At 47.5% G+C, this 6,391-nt stretch overlaps 1 long non-coding RNA gene across 2 annotated transcripts in view; it reads left to right on the top strand.

The window, feature by feature from the left end:
• The first annotated feature begins 5,445 nt into the window (after positions 1–5,445).
• Positions 5,446–6,391, top strand: part of LOC134760391 (uncharacterized) — a 39,149-nt gene continuing 38,203 nt past the window's right edge. Inside the window, exon 1 of one of the 2 annotated variants that reach the window (XR_010137759.1) lies at positions 5,446–5,647. This is a non-coding gene — a long non-coding RNA (uncharacterized LOC134760391). The remainder of the gene's footprint in view (positions 5,648–6,391) is intronic. The other variant, XR_010137758.1, reaches the window with a different exon arrangement.

Below are 6,391 nucleotides of genomic sequence, written 5' to 3'. Positions count from 1 at the left end.
TATATGAATGTGCATGAGACTGGGAGAGGCAGGCAGGGTGGGGACCAGGATCCTGAAACTTGTAAAGACAGAGTCCTGGACTGAGCCCTGAGATTGCAGCACTTGGCAAACCTTTTTTCCTGAGAGCCTACCAGGTGCCCCTGTGAATGGGGTGTCAGGTCCATCTTATCTATAAGTGATGGAGGCTCCAGCAAAGACACCACCCTGTTCCTTGAGTAGTGAAGCTGCAGAGCTGAGGCTCAGCCTCTGCCTTAGGTGGTGCCCATTGGAGAAGAGAGAAATTGGGCCCCTCACAAGACAGGCAGTTCCTACATGGTTGAGTACCTTCTTTGTTTCCAAATCCTCAGTTTTTCTGTCTATCATCACAGAGAATCAAGGCAAAAGTTCACTGAGCCTCAGTGTCCCTTCTGTAGAACCCAGAACTTGGTGAAGGTCCAAGTCCTGTTTTATGCTCATGCCGTGACCCTGGCAGCCCTGGTGGTGGTGCAGCATAGGAAGTACATGGGATGAGGGCTAGTCATGGGCCAGGGAGCCTTTCTGAGGGATCTTGGCTGTCTACCTTCTAGGAAAATATAATCAACACTAAGTAAAGGAGTGAGATGAGCAGCTGGGGCCCTCACTTTGAGGAAGGGTGGGGATGTGAAAGTCAGAGACCACCCTAGGGAGGACACTACCTGGCTCCATCCTCTGCATCTTGGATTTATTGGGAAGGTTTGTTATATAGAGAAGGAGGAGACCAACTCCAATGGAGGGTTTGATTAGGGAACTAGAATCAATTATAAGTTCTTATAGGAGGGAATGTTTATATCCAACTCTGAGAACCGATTGGCGCTATATGGGATTGGAGGGGATGATGGAACCCCTTAAGGGATAAGCCCCAGAGACTGACTTCTGCCTCCTCCCTCCCCCACAATTTCCCTTTATCATCTTCCACCCAGGACCTGTCAGAATCCTGTCCTTCTGTCTGTCTGTAGATCAAAATCCTCCAAGAAATGCAGCTGCTTCAGTGACAAGAGATAATTGTCATCTTCCAGCTGAAGAAGAATTTGGGGTTTGGTTCCAGTCCATGAAGTGTGACACAGTCAGAATAAAAGATGAGAGCGTAGCAGATTAGCAGAGGGTAGGAGAAGACTCCATCTTGTGGCCAGCTTCAGAGAGCCTGTGGCTATGGCTCCCTGGTCAACATTTGGCCCTGTTGCATGGGGACCCCTGGGCAGGCAGTGGGAAGCCTGAGGTGTGGCTCCTGGTAGACTCACAGCTGCCACTATTTCCTGAAGCTCCTACTTGTTCTGTCAGCTGAGCCCCCATCCCAGGAGGCCAGCAACACCCCAAAGACCAAGAACAGGCCATGGTGAATCTCACTGGCACTGAGTGCCTGGGCTGGCAGAAGCAGAGTGCCTCAGGGCTCAGTGATGTTTGGGCTGAGCATGGGCTTTGGGAGTCAGACAGCTGCACTGGGCTCCCAGCTGCACCGTGACCAGCCCTGTGTCTGGGGCAGGGGCCTCACTGCTCTGGAATTTGAGACGCCATAGTCATAAACTGAACACAGCCTTCTAACCGCTTTTTCTTTTTTATCTATCTTTCTCTATATGCTACTGATCTCTGTGTTTATTTAAATTAGAAAACATGTTTTTTAAAATTAATAAATATGTTATACAATGTGTATTATTCTTCCTCATGATATTTTTTACTACATTGTATGATTCCACACATATGAGGTACTTATGGTAGTTTCATTAACAGGAACATAAAGTGGAAGAGTAGCTTCCAGGGGCCAAAGGGAAGGTAAAGGGGGGCTGTTGTTTAACAGGAACAGAGTTTCAGTTTTTCAAAATGAATAAAATTCCCTATGAATGTGGATGATGGTTGCAGAACAATGTGAATGTGATTATTTCCTCTGACCTGCACGTTAAAAAATTGTTAAAATAATTAATTTTATGTATATTTTACCACAATGTAAAAAAAGACTTTTAAAAATGAACAGACTATAGAAATCTGCAACAGGGTAAATAAATATCACAATATAATCTCGCAATAAAAAATTGATGTAAACATATCCATATTATATAATTTCATTTATATTAAATCCAAAAATCAAAACTGAGGTTCTGGATTCCACTAATGGTGACGTAGCTAGCTGAACTAACACTCTCATAGAGAAAAATAGTGAACCCTGGATAAAATAGTATATATTGTGGGGAAAAGAAAGAGAGATCAGATTGTTACTGTGTCTATGTAGAAAAGGAAGACATAAGAAACTTCATTTTGATCTGTTCTAAGAAAAATTGTTCTGGTTTCAGATGCATTAATCTGTAACCTTAGCCCCAACCCTGTGCCCACAGAAACATGTGCTGTATTGAATCGAGGTTTAAGGGATTTAGGGCTGTGGAGGATGTGCCTTGTTAACAATATGTTTGCAGGCAGTATGCTTGGTGAAAGTCATTGCCATTCTCCATTCTTGATTAACCAGGGGCACAATGCACTCTGGAAAGCAGCAGGGACCTCTGCCCAAGAAAGCCTGGGTATTGTCCAAAGTTTCGCCCCACTGAGACAGCCTGAGATATGGCCTCGTGGGAAAGGAAAGACCTTACCATCCCCTAGCTCGACACCTGTAAAGGGTCTGTGCTGAGGAGGAGTAGTGAAAGAGGGAGGCCTCTTTGCAGTTGAGATAAGAGGGAGGCTTCTGTCTCCTGCTCGTCCCTGGGAATGGAACGTCTTGGTGTAAAGCTGACCATTCCCATTCATTCTATTTTGAGATAGGAGAAAACCACCCTGTGGCTGGAGGCGAGATATGCTGGCAGCAATACTGTTCTGTTACTCTTTGCTACACTGAGACGTTTGTGTAAAGTGAAACGTAAATCTAGCCTACGTGCACATCCGGGCACAATACCTTTCCTTGAACTTTTTCATGATACAGATTCCTTTGCTCACATGTTTTCCTGCTGACCTTCTCCCCACCATCACCCTGTTCTCCTTCCGCACTCCCCTTACAAAGATAGTAAAAATAGTGATCAATAAATACTGAGGGAACTCAGAGACCACAGAGAGCAGAGCTGGTGTGGGTCCTCGCACGTTGAGCGCAGGTCCCCTGGGCCCACTGTTCTTTCTCTATACTTTGTCTCTGTGTCTTATTTCTTTTCTCAGTCTCTCGTCTCCACCTGATGAGAAATACCCACAGGTGTGGAGGGGCAGGCCCCCTTTACAAAAAACTCCATTTTGATCTCTCTTTCTTTTCTCCACATATATCATTTTAGAAACACTTCTATATTGCATACATATATGAGATACATGTATATAAGAACTGAATGAGGATTTCATTTGTGCTCTCCATAGGAGAAATAACTATTGAAGCTAGAATCCAGCCCAATTAACACCCTCTTTAAAAAACAACACTCTTCCAAGGGACACAACAGAAACCAGAGTCTCTATAACTCTTGTGCGCAGTCTGTGGTGCACAATTTTTAAATTCATGAGATGTGTGAAGACACATGAGAATGTAATACTTACACAAGATAAAAAGCAGGCACTAGACATCTCCAAGAAGTACCCAGCAGACAAGAATTTGAAGGCAGGTATTATAACTATGCTCATGGGGGCAAAGGAAAATATTCTCATAAATAAACAGATGTGGAACCTCAGCAGAGAAATGAAAAGTAGCCAGATATAAAAATATAAAGTAAAAACAATAATTTTGAGCTTATCTACAGATCAGAAACAGAAGACAAAGCAATAGAAATTATCTGATGTGAAGATGGAAGTAGAAAAAAAGAAAAAGCTTAAAGAAAATGGACAGAGCATTACAGACCTGTGGAATGATTGAGTCTGAGAAAAGGGAAGAGACAGAAAAAATTAAATGGGTACAAAAGTAAATCAACAAAATTTAGAGAAAATAAACAGAGCCTTAGAGACCCGTGGAATGATTGAGTCTGAGAAGGAGAGAAGAGAGACAGAAGAATTAGATGGTGTACACAAGTAAATCAACAACGAATACCTGAAGACTTCGAAAAATTGTTCAAAAACCCAAATTTTTATATCCAAAGGTCCACCCCCTGCCCCCTGCAAAAATACAAATAAAACGATGCCAAGGCCATGTTGTGATTTAGGAAACTAGCAGGCCAGGACTTTCAATTGACTTGATATGATTTATCATTTTTATTATTTATAAGAATGGAAATAGGTTCTCCTTAGAGTATTTCTCTTGGAGAAAGTCTGCCATGTGAGGCACAGATGACAGTTATTAAAGGTGGATGACTTTTCCAGCCTTAAATGTTCCATATTTTACTTTAGAAATTATTATATTTGTTTCTTCCAAATCCTGCAGTAATATTGATGCTCCAGGAAGATGCCCCATGGAGATTCTGCTCTTGTGTGTCTACCCTGCAGGGAGCTGAGGCTGTGCCTATGAGTTTCAACAGCATGTAGTCTTGGAGTACTTAATCTGAAAAACTTAATGGAAACATGAATTAAGAGAATGATCACTGTTTAGTTATATCAGCAAACTATTAAAAGTGGTCCAATGGGGCTGTTTTTAAAAAGAAATATTAAAAGATTTTCCAAGGGAGCCCTATTCAGGGCAGAAACACAGACACTGTCCCTGACTTCACCACACAAATTTCCCTCATGTGTTGGGAGGGACCAAGGGGCGCTCTGGCCCTGCTGACCTGCGTTAATCACGGCCGGGAGGTTCACACTAGGATCCCAAGGCCTGGGAAGGAGCCTGGGTCGGGTCAGAGAAGTGGTGGATGTAGCTCCCAAAGCCCCTTCCTGTGGCTGTTTTCTGACTGAATGTAACAGGGTCAGGCCCTTCCCCTGGGACGTTTTCTCCTCTTCATTGCAGTGGCGGGAGCCGCCCCGTGAGAGGCCCGACCCAGATGTGGGACCTGCCGCCGGCCAGGGGTCCAAGAGGCGCTCCTGGGGTGCAGAGGAGGATTTGTGACAACCCAGAGCACAGCGGAAATGGTGGTTTTGAAAAAGCAAATGGCAGGTGACTAGTGACAGGAAGTTTTCATTTCTGGCAGTGAACTGATGGCTTCAGATACTCGCGAGGGGGCTTTTCGACGGGATCCCAAGAAACCTGGGAACTGGCGGGTCCGCGGCCATTTGCCAACCTCTTGGGAGGGGTGCACTGCGCATGTCTGAAATGACAGGCCTGGTACCCCATTCCTAGCGACACGCTGCCACTGCGCATGTCTGACATGGCAGGCTCATTACCCTACCCCTAGGGACGGGTGCACTGCGCAGGTCTGAAAGGGCAAGCCCGTTACCCCACCCCTAGGGACGGGCTGCACAACGCATGTCTGAAAGAACAGGATCTTGACCCTACCCCAACGGACGGGTGCACTGCGCATGTCTGAAAGGGCGGGACCGCCGCCATAGGGACCCCACCCATAGGACGGGCTGCATTGCGCATGTCTGAAAGGGCGTGGCAAGGGAAAGAATGAGCGGGTAGGGGCGGGGCTGAGTGGACTGGCGGGACGAGAAAAGGGGCGGGGCGTGCCCAATCCGGGCTGAAGAGCGTTACCATGGCAAACGTGCCGCGGAGGCCCTGAGAGGCCACCCGCCCTATGTTGGTCTGCGAGAAATCAAACTTCGAACAGGACAAGCCCGAAGCCCGCTTCTCCGGGAGACGGGGTGCCACAATTACGAGGTAAAACTAGCAGACATAGTTGCACTCTCTCCCCAGGCGGGAGAGATTTGGGAACAGCAAGGCTTCCCTCCACATGGCCAGACGGCTCGGCTGCATGGAAGGGCTGGGTAGGGAGCAGAATAGTCTTCAGGCATTGCATTAGTTACAGTGTCTGGTCCGCTTCTCGCAGGTTGGTTGCAGGGCAGAGGGTCTGCATTGTTGGCCTGCTCCGGGTTGGGGGAGCGCGGAGCTCTGGGAGAGGGGCAGGGCGGTGCCCGCCTCGCGGGAATATGCTAGGAGTTGCAGTCTCTTCACTGGTTCCCAACGGTGGATGGCGGAGCTGCAGGGTGACAACCCAGGTTGAGACAGGAGAGGACGCGGGGGCGCATCCCTGGAGGGAGGGGCAGGATGGTGTAAGCGGCTTCACTTCCAAAGCTTTGCTGGCCATTGATTCCATGCCAAACCGTCGCCAAGAGGACTGAGTCAGGAGAGGAACTTGAGGGGCAGGTCTGGGTTGGGCAATGAGGAGGGTGTGTTGCTGTGAAGTGCACCCCGCATTTGCTCAAATCGGGAGTGTCTGGTCCTCACTCACCCGCCTTCCGTCTACTCAGCTCGGCTTTCTATCCTACCGGCACCCAGGGTCTTTCCACAGCATCGCGCCTCCTCCAGCCCCTGGAGCCGCCTGCTTTCCTAAGTGGCTATGGGAACTAGCCTGAGGTCCCAGACGCTGTCCACTGTGCTGCTGCCCTCCGCTGTCTCCAAGCA

This window comes from Pongo abelii, chromosome 18, assembly GCF_028885655.2.
Source record: "Pongo abelii isolate AG06213 chromosome 18, NHGRI_mPonAbe1-v2.0_pri, whole genome shotgun sequence".
Classification (NCBI taxonomy): domain Eukaryota; kingdom Metazoa; phylum Chordata; class Mammalia; order Primates; family Hominidae; genus Pongo; species Pongo abelii.
Note: the sequence above shows the minus strand (reverse complement) of the source record. Positions and strands in the feature narration are given on the sequence as shown.